Source organism: Drosophila albomicans, chromosome 3, assembly GCF_009650485.2.
Source record: "Drosophila albomicans strain 15112-1751.03 chromosome 3, ASM965048v2, whole genome shotgun sequence".
NCBI lineage: Eukaryota > Metazoa > Arthropoda > Insecta > Diptera > Drosophilidae > Drosophila > Drosophila albomicans.
This window is the reverse complement of record NC_047629.2, coordinates 33,004,481-33,028,265: the sequence shown is the minus strand read 5'-3', so window position 1 is coordinate 33,028,265 and position 23,785 is coordinate 33,004,481. Positions and strand designations below refer to the sequence as shown.

Here is a 23,785-nt window from a genome sequence, read left to right as displayed (position 1 = left end):
CACAGGAAGCACGCGCGAAAGCAAAAACAACAACTACAACCACAACAACAGCAACAACATTGTCTGGAGGAGCCAACCAAGAAGTGGGAGAACAACATTAGAAAGAAGTCTATAAATACATTTTAAGCGCTGCGAGCTCACCAGCCCACAATTAGTTATTCAATATTGCTGTACTTTTTATTCCGACATTTTCAGCAGATTTTCTTTGCGCAAAAATCATTCAGAAAAACATTTTAAATGAAATTTTTGGAAGGCATGTTTTAGTATTCAATATAGTATATAGTATTTAGGTAATTTGTACAAAAAGTATGATAGTTTTTTTTTTTTTGGTATATTTTAGGGTAATCTTAATATTATAAACATATAAATTGTTTCTTTGCTGTACTTTTTATTTCGACATTTTCAGCAGATTTTCTTTGCGCAAAAATCATTCAGAAAAACATTTTAAATGAAATCTATGGAAGGTATGTTTTAGTATTCAATATAGTATATAGTATTTAGGTAATTTGTACAAAAAGTATGATACTTTTTTTTTTTGGTATATTTTAGGGTAATGTCCTCATATTATAAACATATAAATTGTTTCTCAAGTTTGTCAAGTTTTTATTCTTTCAAACTGAAATTTGAAGTTTAATAAACTTATATCGAATTGATTGATTTATTTTACTATTGTGTTCGAATATTGATATTAAAACCTTCTTCAATCTGTCATTGCGTCGGAATGTTGCCAATCTTAAGGAATGTCTATAAAAATATTGTCCATAACGCACGACTAGAAACTAACTAATAAAGTAAATAAATGCTGTTTACCTGCAAGTTTCAGTTGAAGTAATACTGTAAACAATTAATGAAAATATCTTTGCGTGATTTTTGCATTCTGATGCTCACAGCTGAATAAACAGAGATATAAACTCGATCTCGAAGCTAATAGAATCAACATTTAAGTATTTATTTTAGAATTAAGCATCGTAAGGCATTGTGGCTTAATATGGAGGTAAATCATTGCAGTCAGGTAATGTTCTCTATGTAGGAGACGTTTTTTGTTTTATTTTTTTATTTTTTTTTTTTTTGTTTTTGCCATTTCGATATGCATTTCTGGTGGCAGCTGAACAAACTCGAGTTGAGTGAGCTGCTGCTGCTGCTGCTGTTGCTGGCAACTGTGGAAGGCGTTCGCTGTTAATGTGCTTCGGGTGCATGCAACATTTAGCATGCTCCACCTTCTGTCCAGCCTGCCACCACCCCCTGCGTCAACACCCCTTCCCCCCGTCAACTGTGCTGTGTGTAATTACGTGTCGTGCCAGGTCGTTGCATAAATGCCAAATGCAGAGGGAGGCGGCACAGTTGGAGTTGAGTTGGAGTTGAGTTTGCTTTGCTTTGGTTTGGCTGCTTTTCTTTCTTTCTACTTATTTTTTCTTCTGCTTCTTTTGCTTTCTACACGTACAGGCGGCTCTTTTAGGCGTAATTAAAATTACTCGACTGCAAAGAGGCAAAAAGATGGGCGAGGCGGGGACGAGGAAGGGAGAGGGTAAAGAGAAACAAATGTTTACGCTGCCAACACGTTTCATGTAAACACAACGCCAGCGAAGAGTTAGGAGTTGATGTTCGAGTTGTTGTTTGGCTCCTTCCTGGTCCGGGGTCGACTCAAGCGACTCGCGAGTTGAGGCTTTTTGCATGATGAAGTGACGAATGCTGCGAACTTTGGCGTTGCCCCCCGTCCCCTCCCACCATTCACATTTGTTTCATTTGTTGTTGCCAAGCTGTCTGCGATTTGGCCCCTATCTTCCTATTCTTTCCCTCACCTTCTACCCCCCTCGGAGATGCATAAATCTGGCAATCAGCGCATTTTCCTTGTCTGTCGGTCTTTCTTTCTAAAATGACAATTTTCAATGCGCAAATGTGCGAAAATTCATCCAGACAGACAGAGAAAGAATGATTACTAAAATAGCCCAGCAGGCGGCTACACAAAATGTTGTTGTTGTTTTGTTGTTGCCATGTGTAGCTCGGTTGTTACTATATATTTATGAGGCGTAATTAGCCTTAGCTGGGAAAACTGCAGCTGACTTTTATTCTATATGTATTTCCTACATGCCCCCTTTTGACAGTGTCGACAGAACAAATCCCAAAAAATAAATAAAGAGTGCTGACGGAAACATCTGCTATCTTTCTAATCTACATACATCAGTATAATCCATAAATAATCCATTGAATAAACTTGCAATTAATTAATATAAAATTAGTTCATTTATTATTAAAATAGCATTTCTTTTATACGATTTGTTTACTCAGCCAACCAGTCAAGGCGACTTAATTAAATCACCATAAACAAACACACACATCTGGAACAATTCATGACCATGACAAATCATGTGAAGCCAGCAAACGATTTATGAATTATGAATATTGAATTGCACATAAATAACGCCAAGAAAAAATAATTGTCAAGTGAAGAAATGACAACATAATGCGGTTTGATTCCTTTGATATCGTATCGCAAATGTTTCTAATGCCATTTTCGTAGCTATTTTTGGCGATTTGTTTGTTTTTTTGTTTTTCTCTCTCTCGCTTGTTTGCCCCTTGATTCGCTTCAAGCTCCAACTCTTTGCGCCGCATTCATTCAAGCGAAATTAATTAAACAATAAAAATTGATTAATGGTATTTGAGACGGGGGAGTAAGAGAGAAAGAGGGAGAGAGAGCATGCAGAACGTGTCCAATCGGCTGATCGTCAGTTTTGCTGTTAACCTGTTTGCTGTTTACATTCGCGACTTTGTTTTGTTTACATACAAACACACACACACACAATGGCCAACGGTTCGTATGCGCAATGTAAGTCATGTAATGTGTACAAAAGCGCTCAATGTCTCGGCCAGAATGGCCATTATTTTTCTAGCTGCTCAAATTGTTGTTAATTGGAGCAGTTGGCAAAAGTCGTGTTCGCAAATGGGTCAGATCTGATTGATCAAGTGATTAATTGAATGAATCTGATAGTCAAATAGCTAAATTGCTTTGTTGTTGCTTATGTTTAAGTAGCTAAACAGTTAACTGGCAATTTAAGTTTATTTTGCAGCAGTTAAGATCAAGTCTGCAATTTAAATAGTTCACAATTTAGAGCATACAACTTTAGCATTTATATTAAGTGCTGTTAAAACACTTTAATAATTTACTACCTTCATTTTTAGACACTCAGTTATCAGCCACATTTAGTAAGCTTTTATATTCCAATCAACGCTTCGCATCTAATTAAAATGCACAAGAGCTGCTCGAACTTACAAAAAGAATCTTTTGCAAGTGCTTCGGCAAAGCTAAAGTATCCTTGACTTTAACAACTTTATCTTTGTCTAATCAATCACAAATGCTAGTGGCATCCTTTGGCCATCTGTTTTGGATACAACAAAAAGCTGTCTGGCATTATTTGCAGCTTAATATTCTAGCAATGTTTTCGACAAAAGTTTATAAAATAGCAGCCAACTTTCTGGCTACACAAAAATAAAAGAAAAACCCCGAAAATGAAATAAAATGCAATGAGAAATCAAATGAGCATTTTTGCAGCTCATAAAACTTGTAGTACAACAAAAATGTTCACGCCATCAAACAAATCAAATTGAAAGACAGCGGGCCATCGAAGAAGAAGCAAATAAGTAGGAAAAAATGTATATAAAGAAGGAGAAGAGGTGGGCAATCAAAAGCGCCGCTTAGCCAGATCGAAAGCCATCGAAACAAGTTGTGTCTGTTGGCAGCTCGGATTTAAATTCGATTTTGGACGCGAGATAAAACGCGCGACAGAGATTTACAGCGGCGAATGGTGAAAAACACAACCAGCCACAATAAAAAATCGCAGTCGAGTTATTCAAAGCACGTTCCCGTGTTATGGACTTCTTTTTTTTTCTGTATTTTTGCACAGAGAGCGAGAGAGAGAGAGAGAGGGCGACTGCTATCGGAGAGGACGACGTCGACGACGACGACGTGTTGCTGTCAACTCTCTTGGTCAGTCAGCATGCAACACGAGCAGCATTTTTTATTTAATTCTCTGGCCCAATTAAGTTGACGGCGACGACAATTGAAAAATGTGCTTGTACTTGGCCATAAAAAGCATTTAGGCCATTTACAGTGGCCTCAGCTTTAGGCTCGAGTCTGTATCTGCGTAAGCTTCACATCAGCTCAGCTTCGCTCTCACCCAGAGCAGCATTCGCAACCGCAGCGCAGTAAACGAAACCCTTTGCAACCGCAAAAGCCATAAAAGCAGAGATTTCCTCAATTTGCCATGCGAGAGCAGGCGAAATCTCTTCCTCCTCCTCCTCTTCTCTCCTGGGGGGTTTCTCTATCCAAAAAATTGCTGCCAACCGCAAAACAATTTTGTAACAAAAACGAAAATAAAAATTATGAATGGAAAAGCCAGAAAACTCATCAGTGCAGACATCTCTCAGGGAAATTGTCTGTTGCTTGAAATGAATTAATTTCATAAATTCACGAGCATTTTTTTGCATCTCTCTCTCTCTCTCTCTCTGACTGTCTCTGAATTAATCGTCTGTAAAATGAAGAAAACACAGCGATGAGAAAATCGAAGTCAAATGACAAGTAAACGGCGAAAAATTGCAATCAATATAGCAAAAAAAATCAGAGAGAAAAAAAAACGGTTTAAATAATGTGGCCTAACAATGCCTGCGTCTGGCTGCGGTTTCCAGTCTGCCATTTGCAATTGACAGTATGTGTGCAAAGATATTGTATCTTTTGCAACTTATAGCTCGCAGTTCGTACGCTTCACTGGCTTTTCGGTGGCTTGTTAACCCCGCATTTAATGGCTCTATAAATGGAAAGTCTCACTGCGCAAAGTTCTCCGAGAGAACGAGAGTTTAACAGCGTGAAAATTGAGTGACGAGCATCTATTGAATATATTGGAAAAGATAAAATATTTCATATTTAATAAGAGAAGAACATTTTCAAAAGAATATAAAGGTAGGAAATATGAAAACTATTTAAATATAAAACCATATAATTATTTCCTTTTTATATATAGTAAGATAACAATCTTTTCAGCACTGTTGATGACATTATTTGTATTTTTGATAGCTTAACTCTATAATTTATAACATATGTCAACTCTTTGCCCTTTTGAAATATCAAAATTCGTCAGACAACATTTGAACTGTCTCCAAACGAAATTTTAGCAGAACAGCTGAGAATTTGACAGCATGAAGCATTTGCATTTGCCTTTGGCTAATGATTCATTCAACCCCAATTCGTTGGGATCATCCGCACATCTGAAGCGAGGAGGCCATAAACCACAATAGATTAATGCAGCTGACAGTTTCCAGTCTGTCCCACTTGTGGTTGCCTTACAAATTTCATCTGTCAACTTACAACGCTTCAAAGTACAGCACCTCTCTATGAGTTTCTCTCTCTCTCTCTCTCTCTGTCTCTATCTTTCCATCTGGGCTATAAATCGTTTAAATTTTCAGCGACGCCCACTTGTTGAATGCTAGAAATTATGTTATTAAGTCGGCAACAATTTATTTAGTTTAGTGCACTCGCCATTAAATATAATTTATAAATGTTGGCAGCGCAAAGACTTCAGTTTCAGCTATCACACACCATCTACAGAGCAGCATTCTCATGCTATAATCATATTTATGTTTGACGCGTGGGCGACGATCAAAAGGTCTCAGTTCGGTGTAAATATAATTGGGCAGCTCGTGAATGTCATCATGTCTGGTTGTTGTTGTTGCTGTTGCAATGTCATAAAGATTACAACGAGATGGCTTTTTAAGTGTTATAAAAAAAAAATTGTGTCGAAGTTGCTCTGACTTTTGACATGCGAGTGAAAGATAAAATGAAGAGAGAGAATATCAATTCAAATTCCAATTTCAATTCGAATGCCTAATATGCCATTCAATGGCCATAAAATGTCAAATAAATGCCATTAAGCGACTCCAGTGCCGATGCTCTTTCTCTGCTGTTAATTTGCCTAAATAAACCTCATTAAATATGCTGACCGGCCAAATGGCCAATGGCCAATGGCCAATGGTCGATAGTCTGTCACGAGATGACAAAAAAAAAATCTTTTCATCGGCAAACAACACACACACACACACACACACACACAACAGTCAACAACCAATACGAAAAAAATATGATTAATAATCATCATCATTGGCAAGCCAATCCCACAAATTATGTTGTCACATGCAAAAGTTGCGCATACGCCGCGTTTGCCCACGACTTTACTTCGCAGTTTGTTATTATTATCATATTTTCTCGGCTATTTTGGGTTGTACATTTTTCTTTTTTTGTATTTTTGGGCTTCTCATTCACGCGTCTCTAACAGGATTATGTCGCACGCAACATTAGCGACGATTCCCAACTAACCGAAATCCTGTCTACCTGCTGCCTGTCTGTGTCTCTCCATCTCCATCTCCATCTCCATCTGCACACTTTGTCCCTTCGCTGCTCTTTTCTCAAGCGTTGCCTAATTTGTCGTCGTCGTCGTCTACCTGTTTTTCAAGCGCAGCGTTTTTCACAGCGTGTGTTAATTTTGTTGGAATTTTCGCTTGATTATGTCCACATGGATTTCAAAAATATCATTCTGTTGTCTGTGCTGTCTGTGTCTCTGCTTAACCCCTCTGCTCGCCTTTGTTGTGCTGCTCGCTTGGCTACGATCGATTATTGATTTAATTAATTATCCACGCACTGTGTGTGTTTCGTAGTAAAAATTATTAATAAATTAAATGTAGCCAATGTACAAATGTGTCCCGGTGAATGGCTTCATTGCATTCACAGCAGCGACCCCCAATGGGGCAAGGGGAAAGAGATGCTTTAATTGTGGCATCAACAGCTGCTCTAATAACTTATACACTTTATGTACAACTTTGTAGAAATTTTCACAAAGAAGAATAAAATGGTGTTGTAGTTCTTATGATAAGTATTTTCCATTTATGAGTTTTACACTTTAGAATTTAGCTATACTTTTTATACCCGCTACCCATAGGTCACATAAACATTATAGAAGTTATTTAAGAAATACTTTTGTACGTGTACTAAATACAGGACTTAGGATTTGAGTGACAATCTGGTATTTTTTGCACTTTGTGGTATATTTTTAATCTAGAACTTTAACAGTATACTGAAAACATCGTCTTTGATATGTTTCAGTACTTTTGTAGTATATTAATTCGGTATTTTTTAGGAATAATACCGCACTATTTTGCTTTTATTCAAGCACCCTAAACTGTAGCTTTTTTACTTGTTTAAAGTTGAGTAAGAGACATAAAACAAACAGAGACATATCATTTTCTATTTATTATTTTAAGCACTCTCCACAATTTACAATTTATAATATGCCACCATCGCACAATTATTACGAGTATAAAAAGCACCTTCAACCTCACTCTATTAATAGTGATAAATTATGCATTTATTTTTACAGAATTGCATTATTTCTCATTACGCTGTGGCAACATTTTCTTTCATATTCTTGTTGACAACTTGCAAATTAAGAGAAATGTTTTAGCAATTGTCTGGAGACGCCTCTTCATAAAGCTCTTCTTGAGCAGCGTTATTTATTTAAATTAAAATGCAGTTCGCGAAGTCAAAGATACTTGTGGCAGACAACATGCCAGCTACAATACCAATTGCCATTTCTTTGTGTTGTTGTTGTGTTGTGTTGTTGATGTCTACTTCCCACTCGCCACTCGCCAATCGCTACTTGCTACTTGCCACTTGCCATTTTACAAGGCAGCTTCATTGTTGCTTTTATTGTTGGTGTTGTCCCCGTTCGTGCGTTACATGCATAAAGCGTTGCCACTGTGTACACGCAAATTTATTGCTGATAAATTGTTAGTTTGCGCAGGCAGCATTTTCTTATAGCGCATTACTAGAAAATTGCCAGTGCTTAGGCTTTAATTAGCAGCTATAGAGAGAGTCATTCGAGTCAGGGAGTCAGTTGGGGGCAGCTGCTTCGTGTTGTCGATTTCAATCAAAGCCAATTGATTTCAATTGAATCGTGCCCGTCTACAACGAAATGAAGAGATTGCACTTGCCTACCAGCTACCAAAATTTCCACATTTAGCTAAAATTTCACAACATGCTACAATTATAGCTGAAGTGGAAACGAGGAAAAGTAGCGGCAATCAAATGAGAGTGACAGCAGCCGAGTTACAAGAGGTCAGAATTTTGTATAGGGTCAGTTATTTATAAATATAACTAGAAGGTCGTTCTTTATTATAAACCTAAATTCACAAAGATGGCACTGCTAGAAGTCGAGTTACGTGAGGTCAGTAATTACTATAGAATAGTAGAATACCATATAATAAAATGTAATTATTTAACTTTGGAGAACCAAAGCATATAATCAAATTTAATTACCTATCTTTGCAAATCCATAGCCAATTTTTAATGTATTGCAGTTTTTTTTAAAGATAAATCAGCTTGAAATATTCAAATTTTGGGATATCCATTAACCTTTTTAATTACAATAATTTGTAGTCTGAAAATTTGAAGATTTTGTGACGTCAACAAGGCAAATCAAAGTTTAACAAATTGTGTCAAATTAATTTGCATAAATCGAACAAATGTCGAAGACGGGGGAAATAAGAAATACAAACAGAGAAAATATTAAAAATTCATTAGTGAGCGTATAAACAATTAATAAGCTCGAGAGATTTGAAGAGATGAAACGTAGAAAATCGATGAAAATAAAATCAATGAACGCGTTCCGGACATTAGGCCAAAGTGGGCGGCAAAGGCGGGGCCAAAACGTTAATTTATCATTTTACAGAAATAAGAAAATGCGCAAATACACGAGAGAGAGAGAGAGAGAGAGAGAGAGAGAGAGAGAGAAAGAGAGAGACGACCAAAACAGACGGCCCACAAATTCATGATGGGAACGTGAACGTTGTTGAGATGCTTGCAACGTTTCTTGGTTCTGGCCAAACCAAATAAACAAGCTGTGCCAAGAAGTGGAGGAAGAAGAACAAAGACTTGCAAAAGATAAAGAGGAAGAAGATCCCCCTCGCCACTCACTAATTGAGTGCGCAAATAAGAAAGATTACTCGAGGAGTGGGCACTTGTGGTGCCTAGCACTTTGATTAATTTCTTCCCCCTCGACTGCGCTGGATGACATCCTCCTCAATCAAACGATGATGATGATAATGATGATGGTATTCAACCAATTAACGGCATATTGAGTTTAGAGAAGATCTTTGCAACGAAAATATTGAGTGAGAACGAGAGAGAGAGAGAGAGAACTAGAGAGTGGAGTGCTTGACCACAGGAAGCAGCCATTAAAATATTTGCAATAACGAGTGAAGAGGCAACACAACCGGACTGTGCGGTGGGAAGACGAGTTCGTTCTAGGCCAAAAATAACTTGAGCCAGCAGCGCATTCCTTCTTGGCCCAGCAACGTGCAACGTGAATTTATGAATCGTTCAGCCTGAATGAATCTTTTGCTTGGGTGTCTGTCTACCTCGACTACAGACTCGAACTTGTGCACTAGCTGCAAGTTCTTCTTCTCCTCGTTCTCTTCATCTCCATCTAGTGTGTGTTGCCAGGCGACGAGATCTGTGGCTTGGCTTTTGGGGCGTTTACAACGCTTTGGTATCTTGTATTTATTTAATTGACGTTTGAACGTGTTGGTATTATAAAATAGCCACAGATCGAAAGCCCACAACCAGAACAGAGAACAGAGAACATGGAGCGTAGAGATCAGGTCCAGGCTTTGGGGCAATTATGACTGCATCTGGGCGTTGCTGGACATGCATGTGGGGGCAATAGATCGCCATCGACATCGACATCGACATCCACATCGACATCGCCATCGTCCATTGACGTGTTTCACTGTTTGGATTGCCGTACGTGCTGGCAGTCTAATTAGGCTCCATCTCTCTCGCGCTCTCTGACTCTTCTAGGCGTTGCCAATGGATTGCCTGGGTGTTAGTTTATTAAGCCTGCAGTGCAGTGTTTAATAGGCACAAATATGCGAAACATGTGCTAGGGCCAATGCCTATTACAGCAGCAGCACTTTGCGGTGGTTCTCTAGGAAAATGAGTAATGGCAATTTACAGGAAAAAACTTGCAGCAGATATTCCTATTTATGCAAGATATTTTCCAAGAATATTTCACCAGTCGCTGAGAGAATGAGGCTATATTTTTCAAAAATATTTTATGAATAGTGTGAGAAACCAGCTACGGCAAACATATTTTCATAAATATGCAAGATATTTTTTGAAAAATAATTCAGAAGCCAATCTAAAATATTTAAGCATTAAATATGAATTAATTATAATAAACTATATTCATTTATTCCAATTATGTTTCTAGCATATTTTCGTGAAACTTAAATGAAAATTCCTTTGTTAGATTCATTCACAATTTCCGTTTTGAAATTCCATTCAGAGTATCTCACAAGTATTTACCCATGTAATCCTCAGCTTGACGCTCATTTTGCAAGCTCATCGAGCTGATCATCGATCAATATACAACATAAATATGTATTTCAACTCTCTCACGATAAAAATGTCACCCAAAATCTATGCTCGACAACAACAAAAATCGAAGCAGAAAACAAACATAGAAGACAGACTGAAAACGTAGGCAATAAATAAACAAGTTTATGCCTCAATTGAAAAGCCATTAAAAACGAGTCTAATTTGCAGGCTACCAACGACAGACAAAAGATAGAACTGGAAACAAATACCGGACGTGATTGGATGATAGACAACTATTTTGTAGCACAATCAATGGGCTATTCAGAGTGGAATTCACACAGCGAGAGAGCAAGAGCAAGCAACCAAAAACAAAAATTAAGTTGTAGATGAAACGAAGAGCAGCCTCAGCCTCAGTTTCAGCCAAGACCAGATCAGACTCCGACTCCGACTCGAAGACCAATTCAGTGCAGAGCAGAGAGTCTGGTCTACAAACTGGGGCCAAGTTCACTGATAAGATCATCGCCGTCGCACTAATAACAGCCAATGATGTGAGGCCAACAGCAACAATAACTTTGTCGATGCTTTAGGATATGACTTGGCAAATTTACGCGCGTGTGTGTGTGTGTGTGTGTTTGTGTGTGTTATTAACAGAACATTGCCGAACCCCAGAGATCTTTAAGATCCGATTAAAACCATTAACACTTTTTGTAGCCGCTTGATAGAAATAAATTCTGTGTCGACAATTATAAAATCAAATAAAAACTCTTTGTTCTTCACGAGATGAGTCGCTGCGCAGTCAGTCAAATGTAAACAGAGTTCAGTTCAGAGCTGTTTTTTATACATATTTCTCCAAAAAAGTATTTGTTGCTCTTCTTCACGTATTGTTGTGCGTATTTCTCAATAATTTATTTGCGCATAGACATAGACATAGACAGGTAATTAATTCATTAACACTTTTTGAGATATCAACAGGGCGGCAAATAATTTCTTCGAGTTCAATAAACAGGGAAACAGCTGTGCCCCGTGTGGGTGTTGATCTACGATCCTAAGAGAAAAAAACACTTCTTATAAATATATTTGTAAACAATTTAATTGTAAGTAAAGTCTCGTCTAGCAAAAAAAGGGTACACAACAACATTTGAGAGATCAATTCACACACAACTGATGTTGCTCAGTTGACCTTCGGTTTGTTGGCGAAGCTGTCATCACACATTGATGATTTTTGCATTTTAGCGATCATTTGTGTGTGCTATAAATAAAGTGTACAATCAAACGCTGTACAATATGATGAGTACTTAGCCATGTACAGCTGATTTTTTAAAATTAGCACAACGTGAGATTCACAGCTCGATAACAATTCAAAGATACTTTTCGCAGCTGTGTGTCTGCAGTTTGCATTCGATTTGCAGCTTAAACTGGATATAAATATATTCTTTTGCTTCCCTTTTTGACATCCTCATCTGTGACCTAGTTTTACTCTTAACAAGGTTACAAGCAAATCCACTTTACATTCGTGCAATCTCTATAACCATTAAGCTATCCTGCTCCATCTAACAAGCATTAATCAAATGTCTATCATATCGCTGTTAAAAGCATTTTTCATATATATTTCATTTCCGCTGCTACCCCAAAAATAGTAGAGTTAACGAATCGTGGGAGAAATGAGAAAAGGAGAAACAACGCCAACTAATCCAAAACCATTAACAGGCGCACACAGATTATTATTAGTCCTAATCATGCAATATGCTGATGAAAAGCCGGCCAGCTGGGGGGGAGAGAGAAAAGGTGTGTGCTAATCACAGAAATCTGTAACACAAAAAAAAAGGAATGTTGGAAAAGGTAGTTCGGGTTACCAGGAAGAGGCGTTGCTAAAACCATAACAATGGCCTCAAAGGATAATGCGTAACGCATAATGAGAGTATTGAGAGTGAGAAAAAATAACAAAAAAAAAAAAAAATCGGGAGAATGAGAATGAGATGTGAAGCGTGTGGCTGCGGATACTACTTAAGAGTATTTGTTCCATTTGCCGCAACTAATGTGCCCCGAAAAATGCAGCGCAACGAATCAAACTCAAGAGCTGCGCCCCATGCGACAATTATTCCAGAGAGACAGAGACACGAGAGAAAGAGCCTTTGGTTCGCTGATTGACAGTCCGGGGCCAATAAAGACAACAGAAAATGTGTCAATTTGCAGTAATCTAATCTGTGTGCGGTCTGTGTTCGCTTCGTTTCGTTTTGTTTCGTTTTGGTATATGGAGTAGTTTGTGTAGTAGTTCTTGAATGGAGAAACGTGTGTGGAAATTCCAATGAATTATTCGAGCCATACTGTCATACTGCATTTAATCAATTATATATATTATATTGTTATCTCTTTGTTTGTACAAATCGATCACACAGAAAGTAAAAAAAAAAGTACAACAAAAAAGGGAAAGTGGCACAGAGACCTCAAGGGGGTGGGGAATTATCTTGAAATATTCCCCAATTAGCTGTACACATAAATCATCGAATGGTTTCTGTACGTTGTTCTACGGAAGTCTCAACAACTTTGCCCTGATTTGGGTTACAGATCTCTGTTTGTCATCAGATAACAGACTTTTGGAGTTTTTTTTTGGGAGAGTTTCGAGTTCGTGCTGCTGATAAACAAGTTGTCACAGCGAGTTAAATGCTGAAGGGAAAGCACTTGAGATACACTTTGAGGCGCCTGTCGCACCCAAAAAAAAAAGATGCAAAGATACAAAGCAATCTATGCTCTCAATTGCAGTGAAAGCTTTAATCAATTGGCGCCCTTTGGACTACAAGATTGATGGATAGAAGAATATATACAGAAGTTTAGCGATTAAGTCATTATATATTATTCGCTTCCAGGATGAAAATGACTTAATAAATATTGTTGCATACAAAAGCTGCAATTTAAAAAAGTTGCATTCCCGAGTGAAGATTTGTTCGTTTGGAATTCCGGAGGCTCTGGTTGCTGTTGCGTTGTCTATGCAACACTGGCGAGGCAAGTGCTTAAAAAGACATAAATTAAACACTCTGCTACCTGTCATCATCATCATCATCACCATCCACTACCCATAATCATAATCATCATCACCATCAGGCTTGGTCATATACTCAACGTTGTCGTTGTCGTGTCGGCATCAAAGCTTTGATTTCAACAGGGCTCCTCTTTCTCTTCGCTCTTTTCGCTCTTGTTGTTCTTGTGTCGAGTGTGTTTGTGGTTATTGTTGTCGCTGTTGTTGTTGCTGTTGTTATGTATCCTACAGCTAACAATTAAGTCTAAAGTGTAGCTACACACACGTAGCGAGCAGACGACAAGAAAACTTTGTAACAAATTTCACAATAATTACGCATAGAAAGAAAAAATGCGAACATGCTAGCATATGTTGCATAAAGTTATATATGTATGAATGTATGATATATAGCAGTGAGTGCGACTACAACATCTGCCACCCAACTTTGTGTGTTGCACTGTGGCAGCAGCGAGTGTAGTAGACTTTGTGTGTGGTGCCATTGTCAAAGCCAAAGGCTCCCATTGCCGGCATCATACGAGTACAACATAGTATAAAATAAAATGCGTTTTTAATTTGCAGATGCGCGTAAAGCAAAAAAAGTGAGCGAACATATAAAAAACTTGACATGTTTCTCGTTTTTATTGTCGCCGCGATGGTATGGAAATTATTTGCGAGTGGCAAAAGGTATTCTGGATGAGGGGAAGAGGGGGAATTTAACGCTGCACCGTGACCACCTGCCGCTGTCTGACGACAACACAAAGTACAACATACTCATAGATAGACAGCTGCAGATACGATTAACCTGCTGCAAAGTCTAGTCGAAGCCTTAATACGCTGCCTGTGAAATACTAAAAGGCAACTCTATGAGAATTGCAGAGAGAGGCGTAAGTAAGAGAATGCTAAGTTTTAGCAAAAAGACTGGTAACACTTGAAATGAATGGAAGAATTATAAAAACGGAAATGGCGTGACTCAAATATGCTAAAGTAAAACAAGGATAAAAGGAAACTAAAATCGAAAAGAGTATACTAAAATTACAATAATCAAATGAACTAAAATTAAGGATATACTGAATTTAAAATCGAAAAACAAAATACAAATTATAGCAATAAAGTTTTATAAATTTAAATACCGAATAGATGCAATATTAATTGCAAATAATACATGCAACATAAAAGAAATTTCATATATGCCTAGGAAAAAAAGTATTACAATAAAAAGATTACTTTTTCCACCAGTAGTAAATATAGTTGCCTTAATAAACAATTTATATTATTATCAAACAGAACATAAAGACCATTTTACACTCATTTCTTTTAGTACAACTTCCTGTAAATATCACAAACAAAATATCAACACAATAAAAGTTCAATTGATTAGCGAGTTCATGGCGAGATTAAGCATAGCTTTCAAGTATTTGTAGACTACTCCAGCTATCTGGGAGAGTGAGCAATAGATCTCTGTGGGCATTTACAAGCCATGTAACGCGCTATCCACTATCAGTGGCATATCCTACACAGTTACAAATCAAGCAAGTTACTGCCCACCAAGTAGCGCATTCAACGAGCTGTGTGCGTTGCACAAACACACACACATACGCACACGCATACGCAACCATTCTATCTTTATGGCCAAGGTAGATAATGTGGCCTAGGGTAGACAGTCAGAGACAGTCACAGAGACTGAGAGAGAGGAGCAGTGCGTCTAGAACGGGTGCTCATGGCATGCCTCAAATGCCAGCACAAAGGGGAATACAGAAATAAAAAAAAATACGAAATATGAAGAGGCAGCAAGCAGGAGTCGCACATCAGACCAGACCAGACCAGACCAGACCAAGTGCAAGTCGCAGCTCTCAGTGTCTCAGTGTCAGCCGTGGGTAATGAAATATTGCCATGTGCCAGCGCCTGCGCCTGCTGCTGTTGTTGTTGCTGCTGCTTCCATTGCGCTGCCTTCTGGCTGTTGACTGACTGCAACTGCTGACTCCTGGCGACAGTTGCTGCCTCCCCAAAACACCCACCTTCTCGCCCCCTTCTTCCCTAACTTTGGGCAAATGTTTGCCGGCAACAGCTGCTGTCGCGGAGCGTTGCTTTGGCCCGTTGTTGTTGGTGTAGGTTGACAAACAAACATGCCAGCGCATAAAACAAAAAAAAAATATAAGAAAAAAACTGGAGAAGAACAAGAACAAGAGGCCAAGCAAGCCGTTTGCAAAGTCAAGCGAGGCAGCGCACAAGTTCCGCTGCTGTTGCCGCAGTTTGTTGTTGCCGTAGGCTCGAGGCTCGAGCTCAGCTCACCTGCCTAAACACAGCAACCCCAAAGCCCACTCCCCTGGGGGCAACCATTGAGAATTGTATGGCAGACATGGCCAAAGCGAAAAGCCAAAGGCAAAGCTAAAAAGCAAAAGCAAAACGCCAACTCTCCAGCCATACGAAATTCGCATTCACGTTTTGGCTTTTTACCTTTGCGCCTATTTATCATCAAATGCAGCCTGACTGCCACGGCAGGCAAACAGGCGACGTCGCCGCCGCGGCAGCTGCTTGAAAGGAAGCTAAAGAAAGGAATGCTAGACTAGATGTAGACGAACACTAGATTCCCTAACACAAATTGCAGATAATTGTTAAGAAGTAGCTAAAACTCTATTACTGTATTTCATAGTCATTCAGGCATTATGTAATAGTTGCATTTAATTCGACTTGAAAATAGAAGTTGTGAGTTCAAGTTTCAAGAAAATCACAAGAATATTAAAACCTCACACTCATGAGACTATATACAGAAAACGCACAAATCATTAATATTAAGAACTTATTGCCAAATAGAAAATAAGCAATATAATGTGAGACATTCATGTAAGTGCTAAGATTGAATTGTCAATAGCAAATCTTTAGAATATCTTTTTAAACATCTCAAGCTTCTTTGTAAGGTTTCTGTTCTAATCCTTTTTATTTAAACCATCTTATGCACTCGATTGATAGAATTATCAATAGAAAATCCTTGCATACTTTAAATATACTTTTTAATGTTTATTTCTCAATGCACTTTGTTCAAATTACATTCAATTAAATTCCCTTAACAGTTTATAGAGTATAAAGCTCGTAGAACTCTATATGATAATCCTAATTGATTCAATTTGTAGCTGCCTAATGATAATTTCTTGTAGCGCCTACAGGGTATATGCAAAGTCAAAGTGGCATAAGAGGCGGCTAAAAATGAAGTTGCCATGCAAATGCACTCGAATAGCAAGCTAACGACTGCAACGCAGTCGACGGAGGGAACGACGACGACAACTCCATCGTCGACATGTGATACCATTTAGCTTGAGCTGCGAACAGAGGCTGCCTTTTGGACCAAAAAGCTGGTGCAATCAGGCAAAATTGTTGCCAACTGTGGCACCGACAGTGCTCTGTTCTGCATTCCAGAGTCGACTCACCGACTCCCGACTCCCGTCTCCAACTCCGTCTCCGTCTCCAACTTCAGCTCCAACTGTGACTCCTACTCCGCAGCATAGCGTGAGAAAGCAAAATATTGATTCAGAGACGACGTCGCTGGCGATATGCAAAGCGCGATTAAATTCCAGAATGCCAGGGCACCGAAAAACCGGCTTCCGATCAAGAGACGACTCCAAAGAGGTGCTAAATGAAGTTCTTAATTAAGTGCGAGTGGCAGCTGTTCTGAGGAGGAGCAACATCGCAGCTCTTACAATAAAACGCAAAATGAACCAAGAAATAAGGATTGCCTTGGAATTAAAATGGGATGAGATCGAGCTTTTTTTTCGCTTTATGTGAGTTTGCGAACTGAAGTTCGAGGGAGGGGAGAGAACAAGTTTTATATTGGCAGATCGTTAGCTCGAGCTGCTGTTTGATTGCATTTATTGCATAATTTGTTAATGAATGGAAAGTCATGACACGCTCCGAGGGCAAATAAAAAGAAAAAAACAAAAATCAAAAATGACAAATTAGCAACATAATTGCTGCTTGGGGTTCCACACCGCCAAAATATTTGTGTCCAAGATGTGGTACGTGGGAAAGGAATGTTGCTCGACATTTTGGGTGAAATTTATTGCAAAAGAAATCACGAAGAAGTCAAAGAACTCAATGACTAATCATTCAATCTTATCAGGGTGTTCTCGTAGTGATGAGTGTAGACCACTTGTCAAGTTTGTAATCTATATAATTCTCTTTCAACAACTGAGTCAATAAATGAAGTTGATCGGAAAAGCTTCCTATTTGTCAACTAGAACTGATTCAGAGATCATTACAGGCAAGCATGAATTAAGTACTTAACTGTCTTAAAAAGTATCTCAGCAAGTGATTCTCTATTAATTAAGTAGAGCTTCTAGCTCATTTTCCTGCCACCAAGTACTGAGAAATTCCCTCATCAGCAGCCTTCCCTGACTCATTTGCTGAACTAACTTATCTGCAGTCTCATAAATTACAATTTAATTAACATTTTCCACATGCCACGCGCAAAAAAAAGGAGCCCAGCCAAGAAACTATCAAGAGTGCTATAAATAATAAAAAACATGAAGGAAAAAAAAAAGAAATAACGAAACTCAAAACTGATTATGATTAGTACTCGTAGAAGCGAAGCAGAGGGGCGAAGTTGAGGGCAGCACAAGCTGCCTCGATCCTCATAATTAAGCGACATTTGCGGCATGACATGCAACAAGCGGCAGATTAACATAAATTTTAAGACGTCATTAGATGGAAGACTCTCCAGCTCCATCTCCAACTCCAACTCCAGAGAGTGAAGTTTTATGGGGCGCAACAAAGTACGCAACAAAAGTGGATGAAAAAGTGGCCAACACCTGTCCCGAAATGAAGTTCGACGAGTTGTGTTATAAAAAAACAAATGAGAAACAAAATTATAAATTATTATGATTGTTATGCACTTGACAGGAGACAAAACACAGGCAAGATCACTTGAACAGATCGTGTGAAGCGTTGGCGTACGATGATAATAATAATTGTTTGATATTTATCTATAGACCAAAGTTCCAAGTCCTCAAGTCGCGTCTCTAATTATTAGCGCTAATTCTTTGTGAGACCGACGGATGGACGGACGGACAGACAGACAGACAAATCTCTCGAGAGTTGCTTTTTGTTTTCAGAGTCGTTTTTTTGATTGAAAGATGTGCCTAATTGATAGTCGAGCACTCGCACGAGTCTTCAAGACCCCGAAGACGCGTCTCAACTCAACTCGACTCAACTCAGACTTCAAGTGCGTGTCATTGTGTAATTTGGCTTGATTATTATTAATTTGCAGACGCCGCCGACGTGGCCAGTTGCGGGTCGGGTAATTGTTATGAGGAGTCTCCTCCATTCAACCGCAGGCCAAAATATTTATTTGATTTGCTAATGGCAGAGAGGATGGAGAACAGGAAATGGAAAACACTCACAACTACAACAACGAAAAAACAACTTACTCTGTACGTTACGTTAAATGGACGCAATCTGGGAGACTTACCTGTAAAGAGAGCAAAAGAAAATTGTTTTAAATTGAGGTTATAAAAGCCACATATCATAAACACTCAGTATAATACATTGGGGAGCTGCTTGATTCTTTTTCTTTTTAGTTTTTATTCATTCTATTCATTGCTTACTTTCTATTGTTGCTATGTTTTGGGTCTTTGACTAAAGATCTTCGATAATCTTTTGTGGTTTGAAGAGCTTTTTTGTTTTGTTCGGTTTTCGGTTTTGTCTTGAATGGAATGTTGGTAACTATTGAGTTTGTTTTTTATGGTTTGTGTTTTTGCTGATTTCTTACTCAAAACTTATCTCATATTTAACTCACGTGTTGTGTTCATTGGTACCCACAAAATAATTTATACATCACGCAGTTTATCGGTTTTCTTTGCCCCTTTGCACTTCCTCTATTAGCAGCTCCTCCGCCGCCTTCTACTCTTTGCTTTTTAGCGGCTTCTACAGACAGGAGCTGTACTCTCTATACATATGTGTGTGTGTAAACAGTAATGTAAATTTCAGAGAGACCGACTCAAGAGACATGGCAAGACAGTCATACTTTAGCAAGATGATTGCATCAGGGCACCGAGAGCCTGGCAGTCAATTGACGCTTTGTTTTATAACTTCCAAGCCATAAGATAATAAACAACAGTTTCGATATGACTATCTCGTTCACACACTATTGCCATCTCATACGCATGTGGTAGAAGAAGGCTTCTTGCCTTCGTTGCACTTTTGGGCTGCTTAGGTAGTTTGTAGACCTTTCGACGACGGCGACGTTGTTGAGTCTTGTTGCAGGTTCAGAAGGCGCCGACAAGAACTGAAACCACCAAAGGTGATGACTGCTGTAATTGTTGTTGTTTCTTGGTAAAAGGTGTTGTGCACATACACACACACTCGTATACATGGCAAGCATACACATGGGATTTACATTTCCTTACCGCAACACCTTACCAAGTGCTCCTCCAACTCTCTGTCTCTGTTGCTTTGGGTTTGTCTGTGAATTTCGTTGAAGTTGCCTTTTGACTCTTGAGGTGCGAGTGAGTTCAGGATTGGGGGTAAAGCTACAACTACAACTGCAAATGCAGTCAGACATTGAAGCAGACAGATTACCGGCTGTTTATGCACTTTGATGTTGCTCTTCCACTTAAGCTGCACTTTTGTTCACATGAAAAATTTTGTCTAAGGATTCTCTGAGACTTGTTAACTTTTAATGCAACTAAATGTTGCTTAGTTATTAGCTGCATATGTTATAAATAATTATTTCATTCTATATTTATATTATTCTGAAATTAATTCAATAAAATTCAACTACCGCCTATAAACTTTCTTTGCTCCATATTTCAAAATATTTTTATAAAATTTCATTCAACTCTTTCAATAACATTTCCAGTCTTCATAACTTCCCTTTCCATCAGCAATATAATATTTCGTTTGCAACTCGTATTTAATTACGTTATATAAGCCAATTTGTTTTATATTTTTTGCTCGCCTTTTATAAGTTTTCAGCACCCCGAACGTCCTTTTCGAAAATTCCACTCTTCTGATTTCTCCGCTGTAGCGAAAAATCTTACAAATCTCTGGCAATTTACTTCAAAAAGTGGAGCACAAATCGCCAGCATTTAGCATTGTCCAAGACGCCTTTCAACAGGCCAACACAAAAAAAAAAGAGAGGAGAAACAAAAAAAACGAGTGCTGAAAAAATGCCTGGCCTGAAATCTGGAACATGCCATTCCACTCAAACCCAAGAGCCTTGTGAAGCCTTGTGCCTCGAACGATGCTCATTATTAAATTTTGGGCATTGTACAGTATTCCTCAGCTCTTCTCGGCGATTCTCAGCGGTCGAGCGCCTTGGCTTAATGGCTATGAAACACGCGTCTCATAACGGTTTTAATGAAACACATAAATTCGCCTCAATTCCAATGGCGAGATGAGATTCCACTTGGGTGAGCCATCAAAGGCCTCAAGTGCAGTTAAAGTGCGATTGGACGATCAGACGATCAGAACGATCTGCGTCGTTCCATCGATCGTGAGTGTCTGTAGTTTACTTAAAAATTATGTATACTTTTTAATTTACTTTTTGGGGAATTCTGTTTTGCTTTTCTTTCTTTGCGTTTGGGCTTTATTATTAAAGTGCCAAAGCTATATAGCATTGCAAATAGTTTGCGGGCTTTAAGACTTTTGCATAGAATTTGCGTTGCACAATTTACGGCCATGAATGAAATGAGTTACTACGCTGATGCCGACAAAAGATATGTATGTACAAATGTATGTATGAAATGGTATAGAAGAGAAGTGTGGTATGTATGCCGGCCATAAAGAATCCAACATAACACACAACCGACCCCGACACTCCTGGCAACAACTACGACTACAGCTCCGACTCCGACTCTGACTACGACCTGGGCCGACGCGTCTCGAGTTGTGTTGAGGCCAGTTGAGTCCACTCAACTGTGAAACAGGTACAGAGAACGAGACAGGATATGGACAAGCATAGACAGGCAGAGGCACAGGCACAGAGTGCTGAGGTAAAGAACGGTTGGCAAACAGTCGGCAAAAGTACAAAGCGGCGTTTGGGGTGAAAAGGAGAGAAAAGAGATTTTCTCCCTTTCCCCCGTCCCGGTTCCTGACTGAACTGACTGACGTTCCTTCTTTTTTTTTCGTTTTTTGTAGGTTCCTTTTCACTCGATTTCAATGAACTCGGCAAATGTTGCAAGTGCAAAGACAAAACAAATACAAACAGCTGATAAAAATGCGATAGACGACAACAACATGTACATACAAGTATCCATGAGATACAAACACAATCGTACGGGATTTGTCTCTGATAGACAGACATCTGATACTGAACACACACACACCGAGACAGACAAACTATCATTACATTTACTTTTCGGTTTCAGATTACGTGTGGATCTGCGCAAGGACAATTTCCCTGACGTTGCTTTCAATTTTCTTCGTCTGTTTTTTTTGTTGTCTTCTATCTATCGATTCAATATCCCTTTGCATTGTAATTGTTAACCATTTGTCAGCAACTTTTCTATTTGTCTGGCTAATTTCCCTGTTTGGCCAAGACTTCTCTGACTGTCTCTCTGACTGTCTCTCTCTCTCTCTGACTGTCTCTCTCTCTCTCTCTCTCTTTCTGTTTCTCACAGCATCCAAACATGCCGGAAATGTCTTTATTTGCCAGCTGCGTCTGGAGTTCTCTGTCGTCTCAATGGTTATTTATGTGTTCGATTGCTTATTGGATTTGGCATAGACTCAATTGAAAGTTTATTAAAACCCATGCTTGGGATACAACAAACTGAAAAGGCAGACAGATAAATGGCTCTGTTGTTGGCACAGCTCAAGTTGCTATTAAGTTTAGAATGCAAAAATGGAGAAAGGTTAGCCGAAACTAATACCGTTCTTTAATCTAGAGAAAAGAAATCTTTAACAGACACTGCGGCAAGGCAATTATGCAAATTAAAGAGCTTTAAATCTAATCGATTAAACCAGTACTTCAAAAAGTTGAATCTCAAGAAAATAGAATGGGAGTCAGAAGATTACAGAATATATACAGTTTCAGCAGAGAAAAGCATTCTTGTAGGTACTGTACAAATATCAAACGGAATAGATTTTAATTTCTAAATAAAGTCAAAGGAATTCAAGATAGATGTAATATGGGATAATGTAGAAAAGTCAACCATTATATGACAAAGTTACTTAAAATAATGAGATGCACACAAGTTCATTTCTTCATTACAAAGTAAAAGCTTAATTAATCAGATAAAGCAACGTTTATATATATATTCTTTAGTTGCGTTATAAAAGAAATATGTATTTTGAACATTACAAAAAGGTAACAGATGTGTTAGAGACTTTTAAGTACAAATACTTTTAACCATAAAGTTTGCTAATAACCCATTAATGCAGTAATAAGAAAGCTAAGTAAGTAGCGTTGAAAGAACTTGAATTAGAAGACCAATTACTCAAAAGAGTCAATGTTTTTATGGACTCAATAATTCACAATAATAGCTCGTTAAACTCTGAGCTTAATTTGATTAAAAATAATCTTGTATCTTTAACTATTAGCTGATTTATAAGCCTAGCCAGAAACAAAATAGAGCTCTTCTAATGGACTAACATTAAAGCAGCCCGCCCATTAAAAGAGTCTAAGGACTCTTTAAGCTATGAGCTCATAAACGACAGCACACGCGATTGAGCAGACGGTCTCATCTGTTGTTGTCAGTGTCAGGAAGCCTTTAAAGTCATCAGATGATTATAAGATTCAAATTTATGGCTTGATTATGATTGGCGCTTCCCAGACGCCGCCATAAAAGCTTAACAGAGATCTCTGTTGCCGCCTCGTTCGCCTCGCATTATGCCATTTCCAGTTCCAGCTGCGTGGGCAGCAAGTCCAAAAAAAATCACAAAAAAAAACAAAAAGTCTAAAACTTGTTGTGGCATCGTTTGAGCTACCGACAACGAAGACAACGACGACGACGACGACAACGACATATTCACATCAGCATCCACATCCACATCCACATATTCATATCCACACTCATATCAGTATCCACATTCATATCATAGACATCCACATGGTTATGCTCTCTAAGCGCCCTGCATCGTGTGGGTTGTTGTCTGTTCAATTTATCGCTCTTGACTTCTACGCATTTGATTTCATCTATTCTCATCGTTGTTGTTGTTGTTTTTGCTTTTTCTATGTTGGCTATTTTATTTGAAATTTACCTTGTCGCAGTCGCAGTCGCTTGTCAAAATTAGTTTTCATTTTATTATCCGCACATCATCGTTTGGATGATGTCGACCAGCGACATTTTGAGCTCTTTCAGCCTTTGGCTCTCTTGCTTATTGAATTTTTTTCTTCGTTATTTTTTGGGGTTTTGCTGGGTTTGTCG

The 23,785-nt window shown here is 38.5% G+C and overlaps 1 protein-coding gene across 1 annotated transcript in view; it reads right to left on the bottom strand.

Annotated features, from left to right (window-relative positions):
- The window catches only part of LOC117566611 (glypican-6), a 49,282-nt gene that overhangs the window by 14,327 nt on the left and 11,170 nt on the right, over positions 1 to 23,785 (bottom strand). The window lies entirely within an intron of this gene.